The sequence below is a fragment of the Alligator sinensis genome, unplaced genomic scaffold (assembly GCF_000455745.1).
Source record: "Alligator sinensis unplaced genomic scaffold, ASM45574v1 scaffold73_1, whole genome shotgun sequence".
Taxonomy (NCBI): domain Eukaryota; kingdom Metazoa; phylum Chordata; order Crocodylia; family Alligatoridae; genus Alligator; species Alligator sinensis.
The window spans coordinates 3227831-3239759 of NW_005841838.1; the positions used below are offsets into that span (position 1 = coordinate 3227831).

At 48.7% G+C, this 11929-nt stretch overlaps 1 protein-coding gene across 1 annotated transcript in view; it reads left to right on the forward strand.

Annotated features, from left to right (window-relative positions):
• Positions 1-6130: 6130 nt before the first annotated feature.
• ATF7IP2 (activating transcription factor 7 interacting protein 2) overlaps positions 6131-11929 on the forward strand; it is a 59440-nt gene continuing 53641 nt past the window's right edge. Inside the window, exon 1 of the mRNA XM_025203226.1 lies at positions 6131-6265. The gene's annotated coding sequence lies outside the window, so the exon portion shown is untranslated. The remainder of the gene's footprint in view (positions 6266-11929) is intronic.

An 11929-nucleotide genomic window follows, 5' to 3' on the forward strand; every position in this document is an offset into this window, starting at 1 on the left:
CCGTGCCCGGCGCCCAAGGGTTTTAAAAATTTCCCTGCCAGTGGCTGTGCAATGACGTCAGCCAGTGCCTTCAGTACCCATTCTCCATATGGGTTTTGAGAGGTGTTGCCTCCTGGTTTACTTTTGTTTTGCTTCAGTGCTTCCCTTGATCTTCCAAGGACAACTCCTCAAAAACTATGTGTTTTCCCAGTTATTAATCAATTTCTTGATATATTCCAACTTAGTAGAAATTGATAACCTCTTGTTACTGAGCAAGGTAATTTAATTAAAATTGGGACTTTCTGATAAACAATAATGAATAGTTTGATTAACAGGATTTTCCTGTTAATTATTGCTTGGGATTCTCTGTTGATTTATACAAGAATGCTTTGAAGATGCTGAGCTAAAGGGTATAAAAGAAGAATAAAACAGCTAACAGGGTGCACTTCAAAAGTAAAAAATCACTCATAACTCAAACTGCCACTGCATCCAACTGATCTTCTGCTGAATGGATCCACTCCTTAAGAAGCTGACGAGACTGAGACCACCTCTTTACCTGTATTGGTGAGATACTATTGCTTTTACAGCTAAATATTCTGGACTTTGCTTTTCATTAGGCTCATTTAACAGTGAATAGTTGTAGTAAATAAAGTTTGTCATTTAACAAATGAGTTGTTGTGTCAATCCTTTATACACTATTCCTGAATCCCATTTCATGACTTAACAGGTGGTTATGCAGAATAAGGCAAAAGCTTCAGAAAATGAAACTTGCCATAATCAGTGTCAGAAAAAGACTGCATGCTTACAAGGACTGTTAAGGACCCAGCAAGGGAGGGTTTTGTCTGTAAGAGGAAAATGTGAAAAGAACCTAACTTATCAGAATCCCTGTGCCAGAGCACTTGCAGTGCCTGCCACTTTAAGGGCTGGGTCAGGCATCCAGCAGGTGCCTGATGGTGGCAGCCATTTTGAGCACGTAGTATAGAAAGGCTGCAGTCTGCTGTTGCCAGCCCAGGCAGAAACATTGCCCGGCTGAGCTACAGCAGGAACATCCAGGAGGTAAGGGCAAGAGTTTATGGGGATAGCTAGGAGGCTTTTGGTCCTGGGCATGACCTAAAACTGCACCCTGCCAGGCATGGGTGCCCTGCTGAGACTCCTAGTGGTGCAGGAGCCCCCAGGAAATGCCAGGCCAGTTACCACCCTGGTGAAAGGCAGGTCAGGGCACCTTAACCCCTAGCGTCCATGACACTGTAGGTACAAGGGGGCAGGCATGACTATGGCCACCTGAGCCTGAAGAAGGTGTAAGATCCAGGCAGGGCCAGGCATGGCTGCAGCCATCTGAGTCTCCACAGGGGAGGGAAACCCCAAAGGAGGGGGTAGATGTGTATCCCCAGACAAGGGGTGGTAGTGAGGGCCCAGAAGAGGGTTGAGTAGGGCTGAGGTTCAGCCTGAAGGGCAGTCCAAGGGGTTATACTGAGTAGGGCTGTGGGACAGCTTGAAAGGCAAGACATGGGCCAAGCCCCTGGAGAGCTAGTTGAGGGAAGTGTGGAGTCCCAGAGAGGGGGATTAGAGGGCTGGGAGTCCGGTACATGGAGCCGGGGGCCCAGTGTGTGTTTGTGGAAGTTTATGTAAAGCTGCCGTGGGAGGGGCCGGGGCAAGCTTGGCCCAGGTCACGAACTTGACTGGCCACTAACCAGGTGAGGGCAATGGAAAAGAACCCACAGACTGTAAATAAGCCCTGATCTGAATAAAGCCTATGGTCTACTGGAGCTGCTCCAAAAGGGAGCATGGCGGGATAAGTTGTCTATGTGAGAGAGAGACCCTGTGAGAGGGGGTGGAGTGTGAGAGGCTTTAGTGAGAGGAGGGCAGAGTAAATGTATGTGTGTGTGTGTGTGTGGAAAAAGGCCTGACAGTGAGGGCAACACATGGCCTGGCTTTAGACCAGGAGCATTATGAAGTAAATGTGTGTGTGTGTGTGTGTGTGGGAAAAGGCCTGACAGTGAGGGCTACGCATGGCCTGGCTTTAGACCAGGAGCATTATGACACCATGGATGCCATCTGCGAGGCATGGGCTGTGGTATAGGAGTGGGTCGGAGCTGCAAATAGCACCCCTGGCACTGGGGCATGTAATGGGCAGTCTCCTGCATTTTACCACCTGTTTTGAGAATAGCAAAGTCAAGGCAGGAGAGACTGGACAGACTGCCCCATAGACAGGTGGGCATGAGACCCGGCCTCGAGAGCTGCCCCCAATCATAATCCCTGTAATTGGGATTATGAGTCGGATGGCAATATATGGGACTATCAAGATAAGGACTCCCCTGGCTATCCTGAAGATGCTTATCCTTCTTCCCCTTATGCTGTTATGGCAAAAATTAGAAAATTTGGGGTCTTTAAGCCTCTAAACTGACAAACTGGATGCCCCAGAGAAGACCACACAGACTAACCATTCAGTGATGTCTTGTTCATTATATCTTAGGCTGGTGAGCACGTTGTATTGCTTCTGACTAACTACAGTATTAGAATTGTAATTGCCAAGGTTATTTTGCTTTTGGATTTAGAATTGTAACTGTTAGGATTTAATAAATTTGCTTATAGTTAACCAAGTCTTAGTCTCCATACCTGGTACAAGAGCCATAATAGTGTAATTGGATATAACACCGGGTTGGTGGTGGTTTTATAATTTCAAGGGTCAGAAGGGACCTGAACAGATCATCAAGTCCGATCCCCTACCCTGGGCAGGAATGAGTGCTGGGATCATAATACCCCAGCCAGATATCTATCCAACCTCCTCTTGAAGACCCCCAAGGTAGAGGAGAGCACCACCTCCCTTGGGAGTCCATTCCAGAGCCTGGCAGCCCTAACCATAAAGTAATGCCTCCTGATATCAAGCCTGAACCTGCTCTCAAACAATTTGTGTCTGGTATTCCTCATCATCCCAGGTGGTGCCTGGGGTAACTGAGCCTCATCTATTTTCTGCTGGTCCCTCCTTTCCGCCACTGTGTTGTTGAGAAGGGTGTTCCCCAGCCTATAGGTGCGTTGCAGGTTCCTCCTCCCTAGCTGAAGTACCTTGTACTTGTCTGCATTGAATTCCATTCTGTTCTCATCCACCCACCTCTGTAACCTATCTAGATCTAGTTGGATTCTGTCCCTCCCCTCCAGGCTGCCCACTTCTCCCCACATCTTTGTGTCATCAGCAAATTTGGACAACGTGCCTTCCATGTCCACCTCCAAGTTGCTGATAAAGATGTTGAATAGCACAGGCCCGAGGACCAAGCCCTGGGGAACTCCACTGCCCACATCCCTCCTGGTCGAAAATGACCCGTCCACCACCACTCTCTGAGTGCGAGCATCGAGCCAGTTTGCCACCCATCTGACTGTGTAGGCATCAGTGCCACAGTCGCCTAGTTGTTTTTTTTTTATGAGAATGGGGTGAGAAACAGTGTCAAAGGCCTTCTTGAAGTCCAAGTAGATGACATCCACCTCACCGCCCGCATCCAAGGACTTTATGACCTGGTTGTAAAAGGAAACAAGGTTAATTGGTTACCCCTGAGCATTACCTCCCATGCTGAGCCCCTACAGATGTGTTCCTTGACAATTTTCTCAAAGGTCTTCCCAAAGACTGAGGTGAGACTAACTACCCAATAGTTATCAGGGTCCTCCTTTCTCCCTTTCTTGTAAATGGGGACCACATTGGCCCTTTTCCAGTCCTCTGGCACCTGGCCAGAGCCCCATGAATGCTCATACAGCTTTGTCAGGGGCCCTGCTATGACCTCTGCCAATTCCCTCAGTACCCTCGGGTGAAGAGCATCCGGACCTGCTGATTTATACACATCCAGCCCCTCCAAGAGTTCCCCAACTAAACGGTCCCTGACCCAAGGCAAGGTGTCGTGTCCCCTGAGCCTGTCTCTAATCCTAGCAGGGGAGTTGTCCTGGTCCCTGCTAAGAAATATGGAGGCAAAGAACTTGTTGAAGAGATCAGCTTTTTCCTTTGCTGCAATCACCAGATTGCCAAGCCTGTCCTGTAGGGACCCCACGTTACCTGGTGCCTTCTTCTTACTCCCTATATATTTGAAAAAGGACTTTTTGTTATCCTTAATTCTGATCGCTAGCCCTAGTTCCATCTCTGCCTTGGCCCTCCTAACCGCCTCCCTTCAATTGCGAGCAACGGAGGTGTAATCCTTCTTGGTGATTGCCCCTTGCTTCCACTGATTGTATGCCACATTTTTTGCTCTCAGGCCCTCCTGGATGTCTTTACTGAGCCAAGGTGGCTTTTTAGCACTCTTGCCCCCTTTGGTTCACGTTGGAACTGACTCCAAGAGTCAGCAGTGTCGGGTGGCTGGCTGGGGCACAAGAGTGCTAAAGTGTTGCGCTGTGTAGCAGGCAGCCCCTGTGCTTTAGCACCCTTGTGCCCCAGCCAGCCCCACTTACTGTGTACATATGCTTTCTGGTGGAGTAAATTTACTCTGCCGTAGGACAGTACTGTCCCCAACACTACTATCCTATGGCAGAGTTAGTTACTGCGCCCCAATATCAGCACACATGTAGAGTGTGACGCTTTACTGAAGAGCTAATTACAGGCAGTCCTTGGACATACGACACAATCGGTTCCTGAAAACCGCGTTTTAAGTCGAAACATTGTAACTCGGAACTGATTTTCTCATAAGGAACAATGTTATAAATGGGGGATTGGTTCCTGAGCCAAGGCCCGATACCCTATTTTCACCAAAAATACCTCAGAATTTTGTACTCTATCAATTATAGATGAGTAATATAGCTACATTAATGTATTTATATTGTAAATAGCAATCATATTGGTTTGGAAGGACTTCTTTGAGGTGACTTTGCTGGACTTTTTGAAGGGTTCTTGGCTAGAGTCTTCTTAGGAGTCTTGGCTGCAGGTTTTTCTGGAGTCTTGTCTGCTTCTTAAAGAAAGTGTCAAAGGGCAGATGTTCTCAAGGGAGATGAGTGATGCCGCAAACTTGTTCACTGACATGGCGTCAGGTCAGATCAAGCATTGTAAAGTTGAAACTGATGTCATAAAGTTGAAACAGGGTATTAATTTTATAAACGTTGTAAGTGCAAAACGTTCTGACTCGAAACGTTGTAAGTCAAGGACTGCCTGTAGTCAGCTCTGCAGTAAAGCGCATGTTTAGAGGTACCCAGTGTCAGCACCTTTAGGTGTGCTAACATGAGTCACAAGATAAAACCCAGGAATTCATAGTTAAAACTACTCCGATCCAATTTGGGGCTTTCTGAGTTCTTTGCAACAGATGAATTGCTGTTATTTTTTTGGTGGTCGAAACCTGAACTCTAGCATTTTCTGCAAGCTTCCCTGAGTCTTGGCAGGCTGAGAGCCACCTGTACAAAAAACCCACCAGAAATCAGCATCTCAACAGTTAAGAAAACCCACTGGTTCCAAGGGCAAACTGATCAAAACAGCTAAGAAAGGAGGTTTGCGTATCAAGGCCAGACTGGAGCAAGGAGGCCAGTGGGCCGTTTGGGCCCAGAGCGCGTCTCTGCTCAAAGCGGGGGCCAAGCAAGAGGTACCACTGCTGGATCAGCAGCACTTGGTGCCACTCACTGGCATTTAAGAGCTTCAGTGCAGGGCGAGGGAGGCCGCTTACCTGGCCTCTCTGCCCAGGGGCACCCATGCGACATCTTCCATAGGCGTCTCTCGACTACCTCGGGTGTGTACAACTGCCCGAAAACACCCGGCCCTAGGCCCCCGCTGGGAGGAGGGGAGGGGAGGCTGCTCTCCTCCACAGCTCCGGATGAGGCAGGCGGGACCCAGGCGGCCCGGCGGGTAGAGCCGGGGCCGGGAGGCGCTGCAGCCTCGCTCGAGGGCGCCGCTCTCCGGTGAGTGCCCGCCCGGAGCCGCCGCTTGTGCTGGGGGCGCCTCCCTCCCCTTCCCCCGGCGCCTTGCGGGGCGGAATGGGCGCAGGGCCCGCGGCGGCGCTGATGGTGGCCGAGAGGGCCGGGCCCTGCGCTGTCACCCGCCGCCGGCGCTCGGGTCGCCGGGAAGCTTCCCCGCGGCTGCGCTGGGGACAGCACGGGGCTGGGGCTGGGGCTGCAGGCACGGGCTGGCGCTTTTCCCATCTCAACCTCGCTGTTTTGCTTCGTTTTCAGAAGCGCGGGGGGGGGGGGGGGGGGGGGGGGTGCCAGGTGGTTTGTTGTGTCTGGTGCGGGCTGCGGAGCTCGAGCAGCACAGCGTCTCCCCAGGGAGAAGGCCTTTTGTTCGGGAGCTGAGCACAGGCTAGGAGCCCCTGGCCCTGCTTTGAGTCCCATGGAAGTAAGTGCTAAGACTCTCAGAGCCCTGCAGTCCTCTTCAAGGTTAGCCTCTTTCAAGTTGATTGCCAGAGGGGCAGTAGGTGCAGAGGTCTGTGCTACTCTTCGCTTGTCCCAGGGTCTTGCTGGCGGTGTGCCCACATGCCAGTGATGTGGGAGAACTTGTCCCACTTTGTTTTTCTGGTACAAAAAACTTATCTGGAGATGCCTGGACCAACGTTCAAATGCTGAGTCTCTGAAGAGCAGAGAGCTAGGCCCCTGCCTGCACACTTCCTTGTGCTCTGCAGGCTCCCTCAGTCTATCTGGAGACAGATGGTAGCAGTGCAAAGGGCTGCCCTGATTGGCTGGCTCAGACTGCATGGGGTCAGCTTGTATCTGTCTACAGCATAATGGGGGTGGGGGGGGTTCTGCTCCTTGCTGGGCTGGAGCAGTAGAGCCCAGTGAGCAACACAGTGTCTTCCTAAAAGCAGCCTGGGCTGCTAGAGGACTGCACTGTGGATTCTTTCAAAAGAGAATATGTACAGACATTCATTCTTCTGGGAATAATTTAACCCTAGTTGTTTCCAGTTTTATTTTTCTCCCAGAGCAGCCATTTTTTCTTTTGAACATCTGTGCGCTCATGGTTTCTCCTAGGAGAGCAGCCATTCTCCCAGGAGAAAATGAAGGTCTGTATGTGGACAGAGCTAGCTCAGATGTGACCTCTGTTTATAACATTAGGCTGCAAACAGAAGGTTGGATTTCTTCTGCAACAAAGCCTTTTATCCTGGCATCTACAGACATACAAGCCTATTGTCCCATATTAAGTACCTTAGAGGTATCTGAGAGAATGCTTTTTCCTGGGAAGATAAAGGGTAATTTGTATTAATTGTCACTAAAATTGTGGCTGTAAATGATTATTCCCCCATATCTCTTTTGATGCAAGTAAAAGCCCGGGACACTCAGACCTAATGTCTGTTTTTACCCTTGAAGAGTGTCAGTTCTGTAGACCTAAGTTGTGTTAGCTAATATAACCGCCTTCAAAAGTCTTTTCAGTTCATACCTTTTTATTTAATAAATTGCATGTTAGTATCAGAAGTTAAAACTGGTTGAAACATTAGTTTTATGCTTCTTTGACGAGTAAATGTAACAAAAATAGAGACTATTTTTGAGAGCTATTTTATAGGTGGTTACAAGTAGTACTTTGGGCTAAAAACAGATATTGGGTTTATCCCCGGTATGATTGTCCAGGGCTTTGAATCGCATCAGAACAGGTATGGGGCAGTCATTTACACATACAGTTGCAATTAAGTTGAATTAGCAGGTGTGTGGGGAGTCTCGGTACTTTACAGGCACTTAAACTGGGATAATCAATGCGGACATCTGTAGGATCCAGAAGCTCTCTGTTGGCTTTGTCCCTGGGAGAAATCAAACATCTGCTTTTAAACTTTATAGTAAATGTGATCTTATAGGTTGATTGGTACCAACACAGCCTGGGTTCTTGTTTATTAATTAGCCCTTTGAGAATCATGTTTGGTGTGTGACTAGTGTGGCCAAAGCAACTTTCCAGATTTAGCACAAGTGAGCAGTATCCTGGTACATTGTTCTAGCTTTTGGAAACAGTCTGACAATTTCTGTTGCTTTTGTATGGTTTCTCTCTGAGTCCTGTGATGAAAAACCATAACTCTTGTGCTCAGATGGTTTGGCTGTCCACTAACTGGCTGCAATAGTCACTTTCCCAAGTTTAACACAGCAACAAGGTAATTTTGGCTGAAACTGATCCAGGTTTGTCTCCCTTTTTCAAATGACAGTCTGTTATGCTGATCTACATTTTAGCTGTTTCAGAACAGTGTGCATTGTCATAAATTTCACATTTCTGAATGGAAATGTAACCCATATTAATAGGGTGATCGTATGTCCTGTTTTAGCTAAGACAGTCCCAGATTTTGGAGGCTGGTCCGGGCCAGTTGTTGAGAATTATCATGGGCGTCCCACAAATGCAGGGGCAAGAGACGCAGTCTGCCTGGGAGTTGGGTCAGTGCAAAGCACCTTGTAGGTGGGCAGGCAGGTACCGTTGCCTTCCCTGCCCCTGCCGACTTGTGAAGGCAGGGGGACGGTGTCCAATAAATGTCCTGGATTTCCTTATGATCAACCTACATATTAATGATTTGCATAACAAACATTTATTTCTTTGGCAGTCCTAGTTTTTCTACTTTGATTCCCATCTATCATTTCAACAGCAGTGGTGGGGCTGGATGAAGTGTTTCCACAGCTTTCTGTGTAGTATCACCTTCATAGCTTCATTTATCTTTAATCTTGTCAAGAATGATATAGAAATGACAGCACCTATCTAATCATCCTTGGTCTTCCTGTTTTTTATTCCCTGCATTGTAGTACATATTGCCATAAGTATTATCTCTTACTGGTTAATTCTTAATTCACCTCAGCCAGCCAGTATCTCAAGTCAATAGCTTTCATTCATCTTTTTTTTTTTTTTTTAATTCCATCATTCTAATTTATACAGTAATGTGAGAGCAACGGTCACCTTGCAAACCTTGATTCTCATGTTTGTCAAGGTATCTTTAGTCTGTCAATACTGAGATCAATACTGTCTGTCAATTTACTGTACTTCCACATACCATGACTCCTATTTTATCTCTTGATACTAAAACTCTTAGTTTCCAATAGCAAATTGAACAAATTTGGTTATATTGTTTTCCTGCCTCATTCTTATGGTCATTTTAAACCAGGGTCATAAAAAATAGGGCCTGTGGGCTGGATCTGACCTGTGAAGCCGTATTATCCTGCCCCCAGTGCTGCCAGTGAGTCTCGGAGTAATCCAGAGGCAGAATACAGGGTACAACAGATGGTCCCCATGTACCTCATGTGGTGCCTGTGTCCCCGAGCAGCAGTGCAACGGCCATGTTACCTTTCTGAGGATGTTCAACATAGCCACTGTGGTGGTGGCTCCAGAGCCATGCTGCATGGTCCTGGAGCAGCTGGAACAGGACCAGGACACATGTGGTGGCCTCTTAAGGGCATGCTCTGGGTCCAGAATGCAGGGCTGGCTTCTAGATCCAATCCAGTCCATACACAGGTCCCACACTAGCCATCTAGCCCAGGGGGCTGGATTAATTTGTCACCCGTTAAGCTATTCCAGAAACTGTTTGTCCACTCTTGTTTCACTTGATTAGATGATTTCTATCAATCTAATCAATTTCTAATCAGTTTCTAGTGGAGGTGCACTGATACATCAGTCCATATTGTATAGGCATCGATAAAAGGAAAATTGACCCTATCAGCAATTGGCTTTTTTGGTTGATGTAGCTGAAAATATCATCGGTAAATGCCATGTGCATGCTTGCAGCCACAACATTCATGTGGCCAGCCTAGCAGCCTGGAGAGCAGCATCCGGCTGGTAAGTCTCTTGAGGGGGGAGGGGTGGGTGGAGGGAAGGGGTCTGGAGGGGTGCAGATGCAGGTCCCTGCAGTGAGGGAGGAAATGGGATGCTGCCCAGGTGCTTCCCAGTCACTCATCTTGGGGGGGGTGGATCCCACCACTGCACACCCTGTGAGGAGTCATGGGGGGTATGTGCCCCCCAGATCTGTGCACAGGGAGAGGGTGAGCTGCCGCTGCAGGCTGGTGCCAGGGGCAGAGCTGGGCTCTTCCCAGCAGGAGGTTGGGCTGGGGCTGTGTTTGTGGTGGGTGGCGGTGCTGCGAGGGGAGTTATGAGGGGGGGCTATGGCAAATTTTGGGGTGGCTTTGCCCCACCGTATAGCACCCCCCACTCCTGCATTGTTGCTTCCCACCTTTAACATGGCCCTGGCCCAGCCCCCTCCACCAGGATGAGTCTGGCACTGCCCCCAGCCCACAGCAGCAGCTCGCCCTCACCCCGCACGCAGATGCTAGGGGTACATGTCCCCCATGGCCCCCTCTGGGGTGCATGTAGTGGTAGGATCCACCCCCCTGCACTCTCACGGACGAGCGTCTCAGCCTGTGCTCTGCCTCGACAGGGCAGCACCTGCCACTGCACCAGCCCCAGCCCTACTCCCTTGCTACCACAGGGGCCTCCATCTGCTGCCCCCATGCCCCTTCCCTCCCCTCTCCAACAGACTTACCAGCCGGATGCTGCTCTCCAAGTTCCCAGGCTGCATATTGGCAATTGGTATTGGTTATGGCTCCTTAATTATTGGCCCAAAAAATTTTATTGGTGCACCCATAATGTCTATCCATCTAATCAATGCTGTACATTCCCAAAGCTTTCTATAAATCATTCTGTAAGGTGCTATCAAAAGCTTGATGAGGTTTAAAGTTATTATAACAGTTTTATATAACAATTTGGCATTGTTCTGCAGTTTAAGGTACCGATCATTAACTTAAACAACTAATTAATATGTTGTTTATGGTAAGGACATTTCTGCTAACAACTCAGACTTTCAAAGGATTAAAGGTACAAGCATCTCTGAGGCTTGCAACTCAAGAAATCCTTTATCAAAACTGCAAGACCAAGCTTGACATTCCTGATATGAAAGATAAGGAGAGGAACAATCATATGAAGGAAAAAAATTCTTTCTTTAACACATTTTTGTCGTCTTATGATGTAATCTGAAGGCAAGGTAGCAGCTTTAAGATTTAACTCATTCAGAAAAGCATAAGCTTTTGTAGGCTACAGTCTCCTTTGTCAGATGGTGTATGAAGAACAGCATAATATCTGACCAAGTAAGCTGTGGCCAGTGAAAGGTTATGTGTTTCTGAATAAGCTAATCTTAATGTGCCACTGTGCACTGCCTATACATTATAAAGAAATGAAAGAGGAACAAGCCTTAAGCACAGAGTTCCTAGAGTTCTAAAGTAACTGGCCGGGGTCATTGCGTGTCCCCTGGCGCAGCTTTATGAGCACTCATGGTGCTCTGGAGAGGTGCTGGAGGACTGGAAGAGGGCCAACGTGGTTCCCATCTTCAAAAAGGGGAGGAAGGAGGACCCGGGAAACTATAGGCCAGTCAGTCTTACCTCGATCCTGGGCAAGCTGTTCGAGAAAATTATTCTGCCACACATCCAGGAGGGGCCAGCAGGGAAATGCATGCTCAGGAGCAACCAGCACGGGTTCATCAGCGGCAGGTCATGTCAGACCAACCTGGTGGCCTTCTACGATCAGGTCACTAAATCATTGGATGCAGGGGTAGCAGTGGATATAGTCTTCCTGGACTTCCGGAAGGCTTTCGACACTGTCTCTCACCCCGTTCTCATTAGGAAACTGGGAGACTGTGGCGTAGACACCCACACAGTCCAATGGGTTGCCAACTGGCTAGAGAGCCGCACCCAGAGGGTGGTAGTGGATGGGTCCTTCTCGGCCTGGAAGGACGTGGGCAGTGGGGTCCCGTAGGGCTCAGTCCTCGGCCCCGCCCTGTTCAACATCTTCATCAGTGATTTGGATGAGGGGGTGCAAAGCACCCTGTTCAAATTTGCTGATGACACCAAGATGTGGGGGGATGTGGGCACAATAGAAGGGAGCTACAGTCGGACCTTGACAGGTTACAAGGATGGGCGGAGGAGAACAGGATGGGGTTCAACACAGACAAGTGCAAGGTGATGCACCTGGGGAGGAACAGCACCATACCTATAGGCTGGGGAACTCCCCTCTTGTCAGCACGGAGGTGGAAAAGGAGCTTGGAGTCATTATTGACTCCAAGAT